Below are 22,119 nucleotides of genomic sequence, written 5' to 3'. Positions count from 1 at the left end.
GCACACAATCAGTGTGAAGAGGTGAGAAGGCTTCAGAAATAGTTTACTGAGGGAAAAACCTTATACATTTTCTATGATACTATGAATATTTACAAGCGGTATTGGATTTCTGTGTGATTGCCCAGCCTAGGGGAGTCTGCGGTGTGTGTCCACTTAGTGCAGTCATGCTGTGTACTGTAATTATATCAGATTGTATGCTCGCTAATAGGGCATTTTTGTGTTTCCACATAAAGATCCAAGGTCAAAAAAAAGAACTCCAACCCACAGAGACACAATACATTGCTCAAGGACACTTCAGCAAAACATTTTCTTATAGATGTGTTTTGAACCACATGAGTGATGAAAGTAAGAAAATAAACCCAGAGGAGGTTTAAAAAAAAAAAAAAATCTTGATAAACAACAAAATGGAAGAAAAATCTACAATAATTCCTGCGGTAATGGCAAAAGTTTGCATAAAAGCAAATACAGCTCTGCAAGTAATGCTTCATGGGATTTATTAGCATGTTTAGAATCTTCTCTTTTTTTTTTTCTTCCCAGTGTTTGAATAAGCCTTTCATATGATGCTCAAGAGAAGTGGGTCGTGTGATGGTGGAGAGCAAGCATTACTATATCAGCCCCTACAGCGGTGTATTGAAGCGGCCGTGGTGAATGTCCTCTCAGTTCTCTACACATGCAGATCACTGTCTCTCCATTTTTAGCGGTTATTTTCCTCGCTTTTATTCCTCCTCGTGGCACCCAGTCAACGAGCTTGTGAAATAGAAGCAGGTAACATACGGAAGTTACATGAGACGACGGCTCCCCAAATCCCTTCTCAGCTGTCTCTGCACAGCAAAAGCGAAGCAGTATATTAAAAACATATGGCTGTTTTTTTTTTTTTAAATATTCCAGGCCTCTGTTTGTGTTTGTTTTCCTGCCAATGTTGCTTACACGCATGGAACTTGTGGTTACAATGGGAAAGTCACTGGAGGGAAACCGTCCTTTTAAAAGCATGAAGATATTCTATATTTTTGTTATTGTCAACAAAAGCCTTAAAAAGATGTAAGCAATATGTTCTCTGTCTGTTTATGCATACCCCCATCTTCTCTGTGGCTTTATCATTTTCCCTTGAAAACTAAACATTCAGCATCAAAAAAAGGAACTAAATATGTCACATAGCAGCTGGGTACTGCAGTTTTAAAGCGGATGTTTATTTTAGCTGCTGATTAAAAAACATGTTTATGGTTGTGAAGGAACACCCAGTGCAACAGCCTTTAATTAATTTTTTGGACAACGAAAAACTGTCCATAGAACAAAAGAACGAGTTACCACATATCTGCCTCGCGGCTACACAGACAACACTCGTTAGTGGAACTAATTCATTGTTGGTTTTTGTCTCTACATGGGGTTCACTGACTGTAGAGTAAATACAGGATTTCATCCAGCTTACCCTTAAAAAGTCAGTCTCAGATGTCTATGCAGAAAAATCTCATGTTGACAGCTCCAGTATGAGCAATCTTTCAGTATGTGTTATAAACAAGTTCTTAGAACTGAGTGATCCATCAATATTTGAATCTGTGCTCAGAAATGTAGCATTTGTTTAAACACGCCTTCAAAAACACACAAATGTTGTTTTATGTATAGATCTGCTTTCATCCTCCATGAGCAAATACAATTCAGCAGTATTTATATTTCACATTTTTAGATATTTTATTCACAAGCAATCCATAAGTAATTTGTCCCAAGGGCAGGACTTGATCATCGTTCTTTTTTTTTTTTGCATCTTTAACAACCGAGGGCCTTTCAAAATTCAAGTTTCACTTTGAGAAATCCTTCAGCCAACCGTCCAACATTCAGAAGAGTAGCTTCAGATTAATCAGTGTGATATCGAGTGTTTCAAAAAAAAAAAAAAATCAAATCTCTTGGAGTATGTGAACATTTTCACATCCGAAACCCTTACTTTGTCCTTCGCCCTGCGTGGTTCTCGTCATTATCATCATCCCCCACCTTGGCTAATTTAATTTCAAATGTGCCAGGGCAAATACATTTAAAAGAGCAGCCGCTGCACGTTATCAAATCTTGTTTTCTTGATGCTTGGTAAATTTGAGACGTAGGAAAATGTCTTCAATCAGACGAGCATAAACAAACCCAGTTGTCGGGCAATCTTGATGTCTCAGATGGTGCACACAGATTGAGCTTTTTAAACAAATTCATCATCTTCCAACCTCACCTTGGCAGTAATTGATTGCTTGGAATGAAGACATTTCGGTCTAAGCATTCTTGGTTAGCAGGATATCTAGCTTTGGGACAAATTATCCCAATAACGGCAGTCCTATCCCTCTCCCAGAGGGCAAATCAGGAAGTGAGTTAGATGTGAAATGAGCGTCTTCATGCCTCGCTGCTCTATCAGAGAGAGTTTTGCAGGTTCTAAAGGGATCCTTGAACAGATCATTTAGAGGCATTGATCCACCGGGGAGCTCCTCTCAGCTCTCTCCGCTCCCAATCAACTCTGATTAACAACTAAAAAGGAAAAAGCAGAGGGAGAAACAGAGGGAGAGATGCACAGAATGAGAATTTTTTAAAAAAAGGCTTAGAAGACAGAAAAGAAAGGAGGAGACAGAGAGTAAAGGTAGAGAGTGAGGATGTAAAAAGAGGGGGAGCGACAGAGAGAGAGAGAAAACTAATGAGACTTTATGAAGCAAGACAATAAAAAAAAGAAGAGAAAGGAGGGAGCAGAGGAGGACGAGGAGGCCAGCTGGAGGAAGAGCAGATGGAGAAGGAGTTTTTCTGCCTTTTATTTCAATTTGAACGACTGTGGTTTTCCATCTCAGACAAATGTGCTTTGCCTATTGATTGTGCACGGATACATTTGTGGACGACTACCATCTGAGCATTAGCACTTTGGGTGTATAATAAAGCGTGTGTGCAAGCGTGTCTGGGTGCAATGTGTGTGTTTGTGTGTGTGAGAGAGAGCTGGGTAAAGTGGGTCTCGTTGAGTGAGGATGCTCAATCCAAGAAAAGGCTAATGTGCCAGGATACATTAGGTTGTATTAAGCCACTCAGCACCCTGCCCTGCTCCTGTGACACCGTCTGCATTCCTAATACACTAGGACCAGATGAAACGGTGCATGTGTGCAGATGGGTTCAAACGCACATCACGCTGTTAAACAGTACATGTCCCGGTGCAGTTATGTGAGGATGAGACTGTGTCCCCGCATCCCCTTCCTCTTCTTCAGGCTGCATGTCATTTGGAATTAAACACACACACTGCACTAGCCAAAAAGACATGGGAATGCACTCTCACTTACTGCATGTCTCCTCTTCATAGACTCTTTGTCTGTGATGTGTGTGTGTGTGTGTGTGTGTGTGTGTGTGTGTGTGTGTGTGTGTGTAGGTATTTTTTTTCAGTGTGCATGTTTGTGATCATACTTTAAACCAAATCCAACATTTTACAGACTAGAAAACATTCACTAAAATTGAAGTATCCTTCAGAAGAGCTTTAAAATGCAGCTCATGACTAACAGCTGAGTTTTTATCGAATGAATCAGGTACCAATAAAATATAAATTGGTATTAAAAATTAAGATTATTGGGGACAAGGGATTAAAAATAGGGCATTTTGCAGGAAAGGAGAAATAAATTATTTCTTAAGTGCTTTTGGGAGCATCACTAGTACACCAAAGTTTTGTGAAAAAGTTTCCACAGCGCTGATCCCCATAAGAAAATTGTGTACGATTAATAAATTACAAAACTGTAGGCGGTATTTTAATTGCTCTGTTTTCAAGTTCTGTACTCAGGAGGTACTCAGTATTTAAAAGAATGTGTATATTGTAGTGATATATATTTAATATACAGGGTCCTGCAAAGTGGCTGGTTGTTAATCTCATGTTCCAGTCGTCTTGTTCCTATCCCTGTACTTTTACATTTATCTAACTCATGCAACACACTTTGCTGTGATTGGTGGGTTATCTAACACCAGACCCTATCTTAATAAAGCATCCTGAAATATGTGGTATGCAGAGGTGAATAACAGGAGGTCTGATTTTAGGCTAGTTTAATCCAACGTCCAATTTCTTTTCTCCCACTGCTGAGAGGGAGTTTGACTAATAAGTTGGGGTGCTATTTTTACAGTTTATCTAAAAAGAAAACAAAACTACCAAAATATGTGAGGGGGCTTTACGGGGGCTAGACATGATGGAACTCTGCTATTGCGCACCCCTAGCACCGGTGTAGCACCGTGCTTGGTCCAACGACTTTCAACTAGCCCAGATAAAAAAAAGTCGTATAACATTTAAAGGATTAGTTGCCTCTTTTTAATTTAGCCCATTTCAGCCAGCAGCTAGTTTTAGATTGCTAGCTGTCAGTCAACAGACCGCTTTGAACTCCATGACCAAACAGAGGAAATCTCCTGCCTTAAAGTTAATAGTATACGTTAACATGAGCCCAATTGAAATGTAATCTTTGGCCTAGCTAGCAACCTCCACCAATGTTAAGTGCTTTTTCCAATGTCGAGAGTTTCTTTGCTGAAAACTGTTCACTGTGATGTCTGACTGAGGCTTATCTAGAGCATCTGTACTCCTCAAAAGTCACATTGCTGTTGCATTTATTTAGAGTATTTCTCAATTCCACACCAAGCAAAATTACATTTGTCTCCAGTGGGGACTGCAGCACAAATCTGAGAGACACATATGTCTCAAAAGCAGAACAACAAAAACAACAACAAAAACAAACATAAGCCTCCAAAAACGGAAAACACACTCTTTGTAATCTGGGTAGGCTGACCCTTTTAGACAGAAACGTCAAACTCAATTTCGCTAAAGGCCACATTGGGAGATGAGAATCACTTCAAGGAACAGACAAATATAGTTCATGGGAGGCTTTTATTTTAATCAAAAATATAAACTGCACAATTTGGTCCAACAAAAAATCCACCCTTTTAAAATAAAAATGTTACTCTGACTTCACAGCATAGACAACCAAAATAATTCATTCTGACTACATTTGCACATGCTGGCCACCACACTGCCAGATAAAAACCTGTTTTTATACAGGATTAAATGTGACAACTCAATGATAGGGCTTTTAAAAAAAACAGACTGAAATACATCACATCACTGTTGTTGTGCTATTTAGCCACATAGCGTAGGTTTACATATTTTTTAAGCCATGTGACACCTTACATCTTTTCTTTAATACAAATATTAAGTTGTTGGTTCAAAGTCCTAAGCTGTAGCCATGTTCAGAATGGAAACAAGATGTTTGTCTGTGAGAGGAGTTGTTTGTCTTGGTCTCAGACAATATTACTCACACAAATGAGTTCTTCCAAACATGCTCAGCAAGAGCAGAATTAAGGTGTAGCTACAGCATCATGTTTGGAAGTGAATAAATGGCGGAAATGGCCAGTTTAATCAGTGTCAAACATCGACTTCAAAAAGCAGTTGTACAGCAATGTGAATTATTTGTATATTAACTGTATTAACCTGGTTGATCCTCAGCTGTTTGTCTAGCTTCTGTCTTAATTATATTGTAATATGATAAGTAGATTAGTAGTGTTTTCGTCTTTTCTTACTGATGAGGATTTTTTGTAGTTCTGTAACTGTTGATTTTTCATGCATCACAAATCGTTAACACTTTCTTGAATCCATGCTATGCCCAATAGTTGCTAATGGTTAGCTTTTTGGTTACCAAAAGCAGACACGTGTGGTTTTAGAGCTTTTGAGCCTAAAAACATTGTTAATAGTGAGCAAACCATATCAAATCTATCTGGAAAGTTAAATATTGAGCCACTATTTTCTGTAAAGTTTAGAAAATTATCTTAGAACAGAAGATTCAGGTGATGGTATAGCTACACAAGCTAACGGTTAGCTAAAAGCCTCTCACGTTACACTTTTTATTGGTACATTTTTAGTACACAAATTGAATTGAAATTGAAAAGCCTGAGTGCACAAGTACAATTTCATCATTATATTTCTATCCAAGAAGACACTGTTGCAAACTTGCAGACTACAATAAACATCCCCACATTTGGCAAACAGGAGAGCACCGTGAATGGTTATGAGCCAACAGTGGAAAAAACACAGGTTGCTCCAATTTTCACTGGAATTGCCTGGATGTTCGACAAACAAAAAATTATCCCGGCAGAATAATTTGACAGATACTAAAACACGGTGGCACAGAGTTCTACATGAAGAGGCTTAAAGGTAGCTTACAGCAAAGTACAGTGCAAAATTACAGAGTCCAACTAATCCATTTATTCATTGTGTGTAAACTTCTATTGTTACAAGGACGAATATCATTTTCATCTCTGGGTGACGAGGCTTGATTACCTTTCATTTCCAGAAAAAGATAGGTTTTTGTATTTTGTGCATATTGACAGTCAATAATAATTTCCACATGTGAAGCCACCGATTTGAAAAAAATTGGTAATTAGGTTCAGAAAGGACAAACAAGAAGATAGATATTAAAATTGTTTTGTTCTGAAGCTCAGCAGCACTGATTGAAAAAAAGAACCCTTAAAATATTCCCACATAACAGACTGGGGTTGAAATCTTGTTGTTCAGCTTTTTTTTTTTGGCTTCAAAAGTGCTTGTTTTAATATAGTCTGTGTGTAAATCTGTGCAATATGATATGATGGTTTGCTTAGTTTTGTAATCCCCTGATGTCTCACAGATTCTCCCCACTGTTTCAGTGCAATTGCATTTTTTGGCAAGGTTCGCGCCATGCTATTGAAAGACTTGGCTTTTGGCTGCTGGCTCTTATCTGGATGTAAAAAGGCTCCTTTTTCTGATGGTTTGAAGCACAATGTGCACAATGCAATGAAAGAATGTAAAAGGGTTTTTAGGATATTAAGTGCACACTTCAGGTGGATAAGAAAGTAGAAATGCACTGTAGGTGTGTCTGTAGGTACAGTAATAACTGTGTGTGTCTCTCTCTGTGTGTAGTGGCCACTTCTTAATATTCTGACACCACTGAGTCATCAACATCATCTTTGACATGGCTGTGATCAAAGCCTGTGGTTGGAGAAGCTTTGGATGTTTACCATACCTGCCTGGGTCCTCAACAGCAGGCATGATCAGCGGACAAACATCAAAGGATGCTGTTTCGCTCTCGAACACATTCTCCCCCCAGTCTCTCACTCTCCCTATATCACCCCTTTCTCCATACATCACTTTCTCCATCTCTCCAGCTTCACTTGATCTTCCTCTGTCACTCTTGTTGATGCTTCATTCATGCGATGGTTTTGGGAAAAAAACAACAACTACATGCCCTTGTGTGTGTCAGTCAACTCAAAAGCTTTCCCTTTGCTGTCAAGATTTTTGTTCAAAGACACAAACAAAAGCCATGGGAAAGAAAAGGAATGATGCAATGTTTTGACCGACAAGACATTCAGGAAAAAAACTATAACCCTGATAGAGATCAAATGATGTCCGAAAGAACAGACTCAAGAACCCTCTTTCGTCCTGCAGGGGCTGAATTGAGAGTTGCTTTACTTAGTTTTGGATTAATTGGGTTGTCGCCTAAATGCTATTGTCATGTATGTTTTAGCTTTTTGTTCACATGGATGCCACTTAAAAAGAGATCTCACAACTTTTCCAATCCCAGTATATGCAGACAACTTCTTCTACTTTTCATGTAATCTCCTTCAACATTATTTGCATTGTTCTGTTATTCAGTAATTCTTATACAGGAGCAGCTTACTGTATTGTATGCAGCACTTGGAGTCGGAGGTGAATTTCCCCATGGGGACAATAAAGAGTATCATATCCCATCCTATCGTGTTCTGAATCTGTAGCCAAGAGCCACAGTCTTAGGTTCTGCAAGTGTTTTAATTTCTGTTTTGTGAATCGTCATCCCATGTGCAAATATCATTTTCAGATAATTTCTGAAAAGTTCAAGGATTGATGAGTGCAGACTTTGCTTTATAAAAGATTCTTACTGAGGCAGATTTACATTGGAGACAGCTGTTAGTTTCCTTGACCTACAGGACCTCTTTACCTAACCTTAAGCATGTGTTTGTTATTGTAACCATGAGGACCAATCGTCCGTAATGTTACTTCTGATGTTACCAGACCATGAAATAGGCCATTTCCATTTATTGACATTACCATTAGATTGATTCATAAAGGGACCACTGCACTTACCAGTAGACCATAAGGTGCACAATCATCTTTAATGAACACAACACATCTGGACCTTTGTTCGCATGTTGAAATGATAAAACGCTCTTTAAATGTTCAAAGATTACTTGTTTAAGTTAAAAGATAGTATTTCAACACAGCTCTTCCAGGAAATGATCGAAGAAGTAAAGATGTGTTACTGCATATGGAAATTATCTTCAGCTTCCACTGGTACAATGTGTCAAATGGCATTTATTAAAAAAAAAAAAAATAATAGACTAACAAGTAAGGCCACTCAATCAGGGCCAAATGAACACAACCGTGTGCCAGGCAGAAACTTTCCACTGCCACTCCGGAAAACAACACTATAGCCCTTATTACCACAGAATTAGAGGAGGGGTATGACAGCTTGCAGTCGCACTATGTAAAAAGAGGCCAAAGAAGAGGGAGATCTAACTTGATTTTTGGCTGATGCACTTACTGCCCTGGGGATTCTACAGATCTTGGGCCACTAGGCAATTTCCCAGTTGCCCTAATGGTTAATCCGGCCTTGCACTCAATCATTACTTATGGGCCTGTGGTGATGACTGTGTCTACAGAGAGCCTGTCCTCTGCTTGTATTTTGATGTTTTATTTTGGCTGACATGGAACGTTTTTGGGCGAAGAACTGATGTGCTTCATCCAGCCAATGGCAGTGCTCAGGTGAGTTTAGGAGTGGATGCAAGTCAGCGATCAGACCAATTCAGACCAGTGAATATGATGTGCATGGACATAGTGGCAAAGAAGATTATTAAAGTGAGGCAAAAATGTCTATTTTTTTAATGAACACAACCATATCACACGAATAGGATGCATTTGAATTGTTGGAAAAAGATTACTATGATGCTACTTATCAAATCATTATTGCTGGCAGGAATGAGCAAATAGGTGTACAAGAGCAAATATCTAGATGAAGTCTTCTGAACATTTAAAAAGATCTCTTGCCACTTTAAACATCACTTTCTATTTCCATGAAGCTAGGCAAGTAGAAAACTGGACAAAACAGGGATGGATCAAGTTTACATTTTCACTTTTCCAGTTAAAGGCAAAACTTTGGAAGATTCAACTTGTATTGCCAACTTGTGTCTGCACACAGCGGGTGATACTTTCTGCCAGCTCTGAGTTTATCATCATTGGCAGTAATGAATATCCTTTGCGCTTTCTACCAGATACCATTGCACCATTATCTCTGGTTTGCCATGGCCAATTCCGGGCGCTGTTGGCTAAATGAAAAACTGTCTTTTAAATGTAAAATTTCGTATTCACCATCTGAAATGTGCACAATTTTACTTCATTTGGTTTTCTGGCAGGAAGAAGCTGCAGCAGCGATGCGTGCGTCTGTTAGCGGCATCACTTACGTGGCTGTCTCAGTCTGCTGCGCTGCTGCTTCAGTCACTCTCAATGCCTCTCCAATTAACTCCACATTACTCTCAGGTTCTATCTCTCCATCTTCATCTGCCCCTGTCTTCACTCTGTTTTGCTCCTTTTTCCTTCCCTCAATCTTCATCTCTCCGAACTCCTGTTTCATCTAGTTGTCCTCCTTCACTTTTTCTCCCTCTCCCACGCAAACATCTTGTGAAATGTGTTACTTTCTCCTCTTTGCACTTTTCATGTCTTTCATTATTGCTTTTGAATCCTTCTTACCCCCTCCCCATTTGTGTATTTTCCCCATCCTGCCTCCTCCTGCTTCCTACTCTCTTTTTGACTGTTTAAAATGACTCCTCCACACACATCCAGACACACACACACAGACATCTTCCTCCTGCTAAGTCTTTCTAGCTGCTTTTCTCTCAGCATGAGGTTTTCCTTTTCTCATGCTGTCGTCTCTGCCTGTGACTCCCGCTGCATTGCTGCTGATGCGTAGGTATGTGGGGCAAAGTAAACACATCACCTCCCTACCTACACGAACACACGCTGGGATGCATTAGCACATATACAGTATACGTACAGAAATATTCCATACTGAGACATATAAACACAAACTGACAGAATACATTAATGCTTTCCTAAAGATACACATGAACATCCACGTTGACACGCACATTAAAACGCTGGGATTCATAAAGATGCACATGTTTAATTATGCAAATCAGCAGTTGATCCATGCGCACTAACAGCAACAGACACAACATAACACACATGAATAACCTACTGTACGTACGCTGCAGCAACTAGGGAAAATAAACCTTCAAAAACACAACAAACACCACATTACCAAGCACAATTTATGTTTGGTTTTTTTTAAGTTCCACATCTGTCACTCTGAATATTGTCGCCCATAGATCACTGTGTTAAACACATCTAAGGGGTTATTGTGTATTTCTTCAATATGGGAAACACAGGCCCCTTGTGGATTAGCCTGTGCCAATCCCTAACACACACACACACACACACACGTACACACACACGTACACACACACACACACACACACACACACACACACACACACACACACACACACACACACACACACACACACACACACACACACACACACACACACACAGGCCGACAGACATGCTTCTCATCATAGGTGTAGACACAGACCGGCTGACTGTCTAGAATTAGCATAACAAATCCAGTTTGAAAAAAATCTCTAAACCCCCCTCTGGAGATAATTGTCACCTTGGAGTTCTCCAAAATATACATGCAAAAAAGTTCAGACAGAAAGGACCCAAATGCAGACAGATAAAGTGACAAAGCCTCTGACGGATGGACAAGCAGAACGAGTTAGAGAGACAGACGAGATGAGAGCTCGGGCACACACCTGACAGGCTGACAGACAGAGTGCATGATATGCCCGTATCTCCCTCCTTGTTTTCTGAGGGGCATTCACCATGATGCAGCGCCTGCTTTCGCAAAGCAGACAGCCTAAACAGCGGTGGGGCTGAATTGGTATCGACAAGGTTTGCCTGAAGCAAAGAGCGAAGGAGCTGATGGCTGGTGTCCGAGCACGCCAATAAGAATCACTCAGCACTGAGGGAGGGGGGCGAAGACAGGAAAGGATTTGTGCCAGCGAACTGCAGGGATGTCACGTATCCACAGAGTCAATGTTTAAAGAAGGGAAGCTGGCTGATTTATTTTTCATTTCATCGATACTCATGCATTCTTTATACATGATGCAGTTTTAATAAAATAAAAAAACAGATTGGGACAAACTTTTTGGCTGTCAATCACCATGACGTCCAAATATTTAGTTAAAAACCAGCAAAACATTTTTTTTTTTAAAAATCCAACTTTCCCTCATGTATAGCCTTACGCAGCGTTCTGTACAACTTTGCGAGAAATACAAAAATAAGCGAGTGAAGACCAGAGATTAGCTTAATTTATCAAAAGTTCAATTTAGTTCTGTGAACAAAGTTGTTAATTTAGCAGTTAACACCATTAATAATTAAATTAACATCACGTTAGGTAACCATATAAATAAGCTGATTGCAATGTCAATAGCTCTGAGCAGTGTTGGGACTCTATTACCACTATTTGCAGTAACTGGTCTTTGTCACTTTCCAGATTCAATAACGCAGACACTAACAGTGATCAGAAAACGTGCCAGAAACAAACACAGGCAGGTGATCATTTAGCTGTGAGCGTCTGTCTCAGAAATACTGGCACTACTGTTCTCTGCTCGAGTTAAACGACAAGAATATAACGGTGAGGTGTTGTCAAAGGAAGGAAAACTTTCTCTCACAAGAACAATGCTTCGAGCTCAGTAAAAACAAGTTTCTACTAAACTAGCTAACAGCGTGCCCCCTGCTGCAGCTGTTAGCTCACAGGCCAAGAAGGAGACACTCCACACAAACAGCCAGCTTAATTTAAAACACCGGCTGCTCTGCGATCTGTAAGCTGGAGTAGTAGACTGAGAGACAGGTGTGTTATCCGAGGATGTTGCCTCCAGAGATCTAATTGGTAAAATACCCACAAGCAGAGTTAAATTAAAGGTTTGGATAATGTTCGTTTAAATTAAAAAACAATAAAAGAATAAGTGCTGATAATTAATGATCAATAGATAACAGACGTGTGCCCAGCTCTGGTGCAGACTCAGTGATTCCTTTTTTTGTCAGTGATGAGATCTAAATGCTCCAGACAGAGCAACCTTTCACCTATTTGTAAAAACTGCTCGCCCTTGCTCTATTGCTGCATCTGCTCTTCATTTTCAGGGGAGGAAACCTCAAGAGACACTAAAAAACAATCTCCTCCTCCCGGTAGTACGCCTGTACTGTCGAGACACTAGACACAAATCCACCCTCTCTCAGTGTCAGGTCACACATACTGTATATATGTTAGAAGAGGTGTGGGAGCCTGAAGTCTTTAGATGAGAACAAAGATGCTGTGTTATGTTCCCTAGTCCAGGAAAAGGACAAAAAAGGGTTGTTTTATACTCAGTCCAAAATGTACATGTCGTGGGGACATCATTGTATCATTTAAGACACCAACTATCTGTCATACATGCCACAGGGCTGTGATTTACTCATACTTGTTGCCTTATTGGCTGCAAACAATCTACAAATTAACCAAGCATGTTCAGGTCAAGCTTGTTGTTTCTGTTAAAATATCAAGTCAGTTTTAATGTCTGGCAAAAGTCTAAGGCAATTTGCTCAAGTTATTAATGTATTAATGTTAACGTGAGGCCAAATCATTTGCTTGTGTGTGCAAACATCGGTAGTGATATATACCGAAGGCACATTGTATGTATTATTAAGCAAAACTGAAGAATCCGCAACATTTTTACGCTTCTTTTTTTAGACTCCAAAGGTTTCTGCTTGGTTCCTTGTGGATTTCTTTAGTGCTAGGCGTACACAATAAACTGACAACTGACTGTCACAACCCCACCTGTGGGACACGCTGCAGGGTCGTCACACACTGTAAATGTCTTCGTTCAACCCTTCCATTAAACCGTTGAGATGTATTTTATGTAAATGTGCTTTTCTCTGTATGGGGAAGGCATCACTTGCCGCTTCATGGGTTCTTTAACTTGATTGACAGCATGGCAGACTGAGTGACAACATGATTATGTGACTGACTGATTCAGCCTGATAAAAGGCCGTCAGGCTTGTAGGCCTGCTCACTGACTGATTGGCCCTTTAAGTGACTACCTCCACTTGCTGTGGCCGGCTCTCTGCCTGCTAATCTTTCACACGAACAAACCAGCTGAGTGTCAAACTGACTGACTTATTAAGTGTCTGTCTCGCTCCAGCATCACTCTCTGGCTTAAGGATCTTCATCTAATATGGATGGTGTGATCCAGATTGACGAGGTGAACTAATCCATGTAGTTTGGGTCAAAGCGTTTGAGTCTCTGCGGGTTGGAAGTCGCAGAGGGCAGGGGGAGCCAATGGGGAAAGCTGGTGTATAGATTGCTTTGCAGCATCTCTAATGAGCAATTAAACACTTGAATGGAGTCCAATTAAGATACACACCACGTTTGCATCCATGCACACACACAAATACACACACATACATATATCCATGTCTCGACTGGCATATAAACATCAACATGTGAACAAATTCAAAGACACACACGGGAGCGTGCATGATCATGCTAATAGTCACACTCCTACAAGGTAATCAAAAATAGACACAAAAACACACACAGGCAGGCACACTTATTCTCAAGTCTCGCCACATTAAGCACAGCCATATGTGCTGAATGTTGTACGTGGACCTGGTGGGAGGGAAGGTCAATACCGTCTGACTTCCTTCCTCCGTCTCTCTCTCTCTCTCTCTCTCTCTCTATGCTTGTCTCTCCATCTTCATCTCCACCTCTCTCGCTCCTCACCTTTTTTCTCTCTCCATCGCTCCTCTTCCGTCACTTTTCCTTTGAATCAATCTTTCCATCTGTCACTCTGATTCAATTCAATCTCAGTACCACAATCCAAGGTGCAAAAGCAAGAAAAAAACAACAACAACCAGATTGTTTTCACACAAGAAGACTTCAACTAGTTGTGTGGGTGTTTGTTTGAAAATGTAAACTGGCCAGTATTTAAAGGTAACTTAACTGTGTTGGTGAATGTGGGAAGTAATGGGATGCTTAAGAAGATAGAGATTTAACTTAATACACTTTTGGACAGTCAACCCCCAAAACTCATAAAGGATGTTGGGATTTAAACATACTCATTGAATACTTGAATGCAAAGATAACAATCAAGCACATCTCCAGCTTAACTGAAAGTTATACTCTACTCTATAAGCTCAATAATGTATTATATACTATTTTACAGTAAGAAACAAGAAACTTGTTAATCTCATGAATATGGACTTCAATTGTACTCATAAACGTAGCCTACTGATCGTGTCCTCTTTAAACAACTTGCCTGCACTGTTGGAATAATGACCATGCAACATGCACACAGGCAAAATAAAGCCTTGCTCATGTTGCATGAAGTTGTCTTTTGTGAAAAGGTTTAGCATTAAGAAACATTGTGCTGCTAAGTTTGGAAAAAGATTGGTGATGACTTTGAGTTTCCCATTGGACAAGAACCCCAGCACCAGGGGAAAGAGTCCTGTGTTTGTTTGACTCATCAAATCGCCCAGAAATCCCACAAACACAAACTTTTATATATATATATATTTAGTCCCAAATTCCAACATATGAAGCATCAGCAAGTCTCTTGCTTCTTAATTTTTTTACTGCAAATCAAAAAGAAGTGCTGCTGTCTCCCTCTCTCTCCCTCTGTATTCCTGTCTCCCACTCACCACATCTTGGAGTAATCCCATGACACCGAAACCCTCTTTTCTCATCTTCTTCTCTGCAACTGATCTCCCAAAATCCCCCCCCCCCCTCCCCCCTCCCCAGTCTCTCTTCTCCCCTTTCACAGTTCTCTCCTCTGCGCAAACGTTACATTTCGAACTACACTTCAAACCCCAAAATATATCAGGCCCGTCTTGGTTAGATAATGAACACTTTCACAGATGCTCTTTGTAGTTATGATGTTCAAACATGGAACATTTACAACATGGTCAAAGTTTTGGCACTGTTCAGCACATTTTCATATAGCACCTCTCCTCTGATTCTGTTATTTTTAAGTCAAACTGATGTTAGATTACGTCTTAGCATGGCCTACAGATTTGCTCTTTGAATTACATTAAACCCTTAAAGAGAAAATGTATGTATCATTCATTATGTGCACGGAGCCAGAAAGATCATACTATTACTGTCATAGGCTGACAGTCATTTTAACTCTTGGATATTAGCTTTACAATACAACAGAACTTGTGGCAGCAGCTGCGGGTTCGAGCCCTTGGACCTTTTCTGCTTATCATCCTCCCAACAGCTCCTGTTTCTCTTAAGCTGCCCTAATAAAGACAAAACCCCCCAAATCATGACTTTCTTGTTACATTCTTGCTGAATCCCAAACTAAAAAGGGTTATTGGTTCTTTCTCCCAATAAAAAAAAAAAAGTTATGTGAGAAATTCAAAGCTAATCCGAACGACCTGGATGACTCAGAACCTGAGCAGACATATATCAGTAAGGAATTCATTGCAAAACCCTTGACCTAAGAGTCATAATTGGTTGGTAAGGAAACCAGAGAACAATCCTTATTCGGTGTGTAGTTTCACTCTCACTTTCTTTCTCTGGCTTTCTCTCATCATCTCCATGTGTTAAGTCTCATCTTTTTCTCTCTCCAGCTCCCGCCTTTCGTCACCCTTTTCTCTCTCCCTCTGATCAGCCTCTTCCACGGTACTCTCCTCTTCCACATTTCCTCCTCTACCCACTTTCATTCTCTCTCCCTCTTCTCTATTTCCATCTGGTGTCTCTCTATGAGCATTAATCAGAGTGCTCAAGCACCATGACCAAAACAAGTCCTCAGAGACTCGCTGCTTCTCTCTCTGAGTCTCTCTTCCTCAGTATGGATCCTTTTTTTTTTTTTTTTTTTTTTTTTCTCAAATAGTTACAGATAGCCCCAAACCCACTCGCCTCGCGCACACACATATACACACACACGCTGAGAAATCCATAAACATTAGCCAATCTTGGTTATGATACAACCTGGCCTGCAGCTACTTTGGTTGTGATGGTAGAAGTCTTTCATCCCTCTCAAAACTTACTGTTGTGTGCAGAGAGATGACTTTTCGGAATAAAACTACAGGGGACAAATGTGCAGCGATGTCTTGGGGTAATGTTTTTAATACAGTTTTTTTTTCTGGGTTCATCCATCACTGCAGAGTCAATGCAAATCACTAACTGAGTTATGAATTTGCATCATCAAACGGACCCTCAATCTTTTCAGGCTGGCAGCGGGCGCAGTTGTGATGGAGGCTGCAGCTGATTCTCCTATTAAAATTCACAGTTGGGAAACATCTGGATGCTGTGAATCCCATGACATTCTGTAAACATGGTTGTGCTCTTTCAGTAATAGCTCACAGCTTGTTTATGAGGACATTGCCATTTTGAACAACATGGCAGAGATCAATATTTAGAACAGCAGTACTGCGGGGCAGAATCACACAAATGTAACCTATAGAGAAGTTGTTTTCAGGTTAACCAACAAGAATAATAAAATACATTTCCTTTTCTGTATTAGTTAGATTGGAGCTACAGAACTAAGATGGCATATTAGGGCCATCGTAGGTTACAACAACAAAACAAACAGAGCCCTGGGGAGGGGAAACAGTCCAGCAGAAAGGTCAAGAAAACTTATATTCACAGAGAATATCAAGTCAGAAATATGCACAGCTCTATGCCTTCACAAAAACACAATTTGTCCTCCTCTTTGTTTGCAATTTTGAACAACGCTACATGATAGTTTGAGCACAAAAGCATCGTGACAACATGTCCACAGACAGAATCTGCCAGTTTCAACGGTGTGATTGATTTAATTATTCAAGAAGAAGATCAAGTCGCGAACAAATACTCATGTACAGATTATTACTGTTAATGCACAGAGATTACATCTTTGATTTTGAGCTTGTGTTACTAATATTCCCCACATTTCTGAGTCTGACTTCATGGGGCGTCCAGGATGACAAATCTCTATCCAGATGAAATAGAATATACAATTTTTAAAAAATGTTTACCCTCCTTCCCAAAGCCTTTTTTTTCTTCTTTAACATTCTGTGGCCATTATACTTCAATGTAACTATACACACTGCCTGTGACTTTCTTTCATAAGTTTTAAACCAGAGCGACAGCTTGTGGAAGAGTCTGAAGGTCTGTACTGATTTTTTTTTTCTAAGATGTCTTTTGTATCGATTACTAGGAAAACTCAAAGCATTCACATTTAAACTGCCTATAATGTTTGCATCAGAAACGTCAGGAAATGCCTTCAATAAAAAAGTAGTTATGAGTCTTATGGGTCTAATCATTTGGAGCAGTGTGACTTTTCAGTTTTCATGAATTCAGGATTTGACAAAAAAAAAATGGCACACAATTATTTCTGTGGAAAGTATCTGCCAGGTGGTGATAGTGAGAGTGATGGGGATAATTATTTTCCATACTCAACTCACAGCATGAAAAACAGCGCTGGAAAGTTATCAGAATCCGTCATCTAAATTCTGCTTAATATGTGATTTGTTTAGCATTTTAATAGGTGCAGTTTGAGGTCCATTCCCTCTTCAGACAAAACTGATTTTTGCCAAACTTAAGAGATGTGCTGTCTTGGGTTTGTCTTCTGGCTGAATAGGAGATGGGACTGTATATTTATCTCTGTTAACAGTCTCTGGCGCTCTGATGATTAAGAGCTTGGTCTTTTAAAACAAACTAAGTGGCAAATTATAGATGCAGACTTTCTTAATTGCCAATATTTTATGTCTTTTATCAACACGTGTCTCATTAATTTAGCTACATCTTGCTGAATAATTATTATCTGGTTCCAAACAGGAAACCAATAATACGACTTGTTCAGACTTCAGGCCTGTGTTCCTCAAATATTGTTTGACAAGAAAAGTATTTTACTTTAAGCCTTGCTTCCAAACCTTAAGAAACGAACCACGTTCAGCAACATTGTCTGAGCCTATCATCGTGAGGTACCTTTTCTTCAAGGAGCAGACTTTGTCTCACATATTACTTCTCTCGTCACCACTCAGATAGGTTTTTAAACCCACCCGCATTTCAAACACGAAAAAGTAACAGATGTAGACTGAACCCTTGTCTGATAATTATTTTCTTGTATAACAAAATGTGATTAATCGTTTTAAAACAACACCTCTGTTAAGGTGGGAGTAGATCACTACATAAATGAGTTTTGTTCTTCACAGTCGGTGAACTTCTTCACTCCTACCTTCTCTTTAAAGTACTCATGTGTGTAATGCTTAAAGTTTCATAGACATGACCTGCAGCTTCCAAGATTCCCCGGAGAAACCATCAAACAACATCACAGATGCTGCATCCATATTTTTTTTTTAAAGCCTAATGGTTTAAAGGCCTGCGTGAACCTGTGAGTCAGAGTCTGAGTCACCGTGATCACGACTCCCACGTCATGAGAGCTCCAGTGAATGCGACGAGTTAGAATAAAGCACGCTGGTTGAAAAATTCCCCTTCAGCAGCATCAAATGTATGAATCCAGTTATTCTTCATATGTGCTGAATATCACAGAGCCTCCGAACAATTGAGTGTTTAATGGCCCAGCCAAGAGAAGCTGATCTCTGCAAAGATCTACGAGGAAGGCCAAAGGTTACAGCTTCAAGTAATATCTCTGACGAAATCACTGCAACACCAATTACTTTCACTCGGCTGCCTCCGGCCCGTGTAAACACAGATGCATTTTAGTTTGAAATTCTGTAACAGTTTGACTTAATTGTCAGAAACATGTCCGAATTTTATCTCGGATCTGTTGGCAATGCAGCAAAGCGGCCTTGGGAAGAATTTGTTCTGCAGAAAAGGTATATGGCAGAGCAAGGGTTAAGGCTTTAAGAGGATGATGTGTGTTCAGTCTTCTTTTCATTGTGAAGAGAGAGAGCGAGGGCTTTTTCCCCCCCCCTTTTAAATGGGAACACAGCTTTTCTCCACCGGTGGCCAAACCTTGACCCTCAAACTGATCTAGAAATAGGCATTCGCAGAGGGAGAGAAAGAAAGAAACACACTTGCACACATAAAGCCTCGAGCCTTTCCTTTCACCACACACATACACTTCCCACTGTTCCAGTGTGGATGCACCAACACACACACACACACACACACACATAAAACAGCATGGTTTTCCATTTTTTTCACTCTGGGGAGAAGGTGAACCCATATTGTCGACTGCTTAGTAAAAAACACAGAAGCATAAATGCACACACACACACACACACACACACACACACACACACACACACACACACACACACACACACACACACACACACACACACACACACACACACACACACACACACACACACACACACACACACACACACACACACACACACACACACACACACACACACACACACACACACACACACACACACACACACCCTGTAGACACAGACCCAGACTGTTGTTCCAGATGTCTGTTTTTTTTTTAGTTTGTCCCAGGAGATTGGTTCATGGTGGGCAAAGATTTCCAAAATAAATTGAACTTGTTCGTGTGTGTGTGCTTGTCTACCTCTGTGAGTGTATACCTCAAAATCGATACATCTGTCAATGTGTTTCTGCAGAAAATAGTTTTCCTATAGTCTTGTACAGTTTACTGTCAGTCTGACATATTTAGATCAAATGAGAACATCAAACTGTAGGAAATAAGATGACCAATAAGTAAACTGGGGCATTTTTTAGTATTGCTGTGGGGTAAAAAAATCCAAACCAAAAACACAAACAACATAAAATACTCTTAGGAATCTGCACAGCTCTCCAAACCCTGTCAGTTTGGTTGAGATGGCAATCATTGATGTTCTCTCTCTTGCAGCTTCTCCACGCTGAGGAATGGCTTAATAAAACATTAACAAGTCAAATGCTGCAGAGCAGAGATGTGTTGGTGAATCTTCTACTTCAAAATAATGAAAACAACGTTGAAACATACTGCTGCAGCCACAGACAGGCAGCCCATGTGGGAGAAATAGAATTCATGCAACAATCTGGTTGAGATGAGACTGGCACTTCGACATCTTAACATTATGCAAACAAAGTCCTGCTGCTCCCGACTCATCATCCTCCCCTTCATCTTCCCAAATTTACTCTTCTAAACCCAAACTTCTCCATCCCTGCACCACGCTACCAGAGAAGTACTGGCTGTGCTGCAGGGCGGTGTAACGGGGAAAGAGAGTCCAGGATGCCTCTGGCCGCTCAACAGAGTTTAGCGCTCCTGTGTGGCTCAGCAGCAGAGGCTGTGTAAACAGCTGCATGCTGGGAAGCCATGACATCTGTGTTTACCAGATACACAAAGACGGAGACTTCACTGAGGTCCCAACTTTTTTTTTTTTTTTAACTGCCTTCATTTCACGCTAGAGGGAAGAACTGCAGTAGTTTTGAACAAGAAAGATTTTAATTTTTGAAATGAAATTGTTTGGCTGTCTGAAGACATAAGCCCCTTTCACACATACACTGCACTCCTGGGGATTTCCTGAAAATCTCTCGGTGGACTGCATGTGTGAACGCAAATTTTATCCCCGACTTCTTCCATACAATTTTAGCAGGGCTGAGGACTTTTTTGGGGGCGGTGGGTCGCCGGTTCAAGTCGCGATGCGGACCACAATTTGGAAGATGGTCTTGCAGCTTGAGAGGATCCAGAGAACCTGAGCACTGCTGAAGTGCCCTTAAGCAAGGCACAAAATCCCCAACAGACCTGGTGTGCTGCCTGCATCGCAGCCCCCCCTCTGACATCTCTTCATTAAAGCCTGTCCACAGGTTCTGTTTGTGCATGAGTGTATTTCAGGCCAATTAGTGTGACATGCATGTCTCATTAACACAGTGTAAAACCAGTATATCCCTCAGGGATTAATAAAGTACATAGTATATATATTTATATTTATATTTAGTATATTTGAAGTATATAACATTCAAAAAACACAAAAAACACAAAAAAACACACAAAAAACACAACTCAAATGTTTTATCACAAGAGTTCTGTACTTGTATAATTACGCACAAACAAATATACTTGCCAGTTATTTTATTGTCAGTGTTTTCTTTTCTATTGTTTGTTGATACTGGAACGTGCACATGTGAACATGTATACATTTAAGGAGTGCATGTGTGAAAAGAGGCTAAATGACTAAAAACTCATTTTGAGCTGCAGCACTGAGTTCTACTCTATGTCCACCTTAAACAACAGGTGTGGGGGGGAAAGTGCTTTCAAACGAGATGAAAGTTGTGATTTAATAGCAAAGTTCTGATTGATCTTCTTCCTCTTCGCTATCATGACTCATGTAGACAACACACGGAGCATAATAAAAGACTCAAGCGTCTATGATCTCAGTTTTAATTCACGCTGATTGGGGCAGATATTCAAATTACGGTGAAATAATGAAAAAGAGAATGGATTTTTCACTCAGGTTAAAGATCTCCTCATCTCAGAGTTCAGCGACTTTTTTTCATTTAATTGAAAACCACTTCCTCGAATACAATTAATTGAAAAAGGAATAGAGCCTTAATTTGGAACTAAGGGCCCGTAACTGTGGTCAGCGGTGAGACTAATGGCATTCTGCTCGAACAGAGGAGCCTGAAAAGTGGACCGAGGCTTGTTGTTTGCCTAAAATTCCCTTGGCAAAGCAGGCATTGATCCTCGGCAGCAAAGTTTTCAGCCCTGCTACAAACAGAGACTAAATGGGGGCAAGAGGAGGAAAAAAAAATCTAGATTTTAGTTCCTAATAGAATGTTGGGCAGCGGGGTAAGCTCCACGCCTGAATAATTCACTTTAGCCAAACTGTTGCTTCGGGTCTCATTCATTTTTAATGCTGTCTTTTGATGTTGATTAATTAAGCAGTGCTAGCGCTGCTGTTTCTCCGCCGCCGCTGCCTCACGCACGCACACTCGCACACACTCACACAGCCTTGCACTGCACATAAGCAAACACTGCTGCTTCTCCCTCTCTTTTCCTCTTCTCCCTCGCCTCTATCCCTCTAAACCC

General features: G+C 40.3%; 1 protein-coding gene across 2 annotated transcripts in view; it reads right to left on the bottom strand.

Annotated features, from left to right (window-relative positions):
* The window catches only part of efna2a (ephrin-A2a), an 80,826-nt gene that overhangs the window by 11,343 nt on the left and 47,364 nt on the right, over positions 1-22,119 (bottom strand). The gene's annotated exons all lie outside the window — the stretch shown is intronic.

This window comes from Symphodus melops, assembly GCF_947650265.1.
Source record: "Symphodus melops genome assembly, chromosome: 19".
Taxonomy (NCBI): Eukaryota; Metazoa; Chordata; class Actinopteri; order Labriformes; family Labridae; genus Symphodus; species Symphodus melops.
This window is presented reverse-complemented; position numbering and strand designations above follow the sequence as displayed.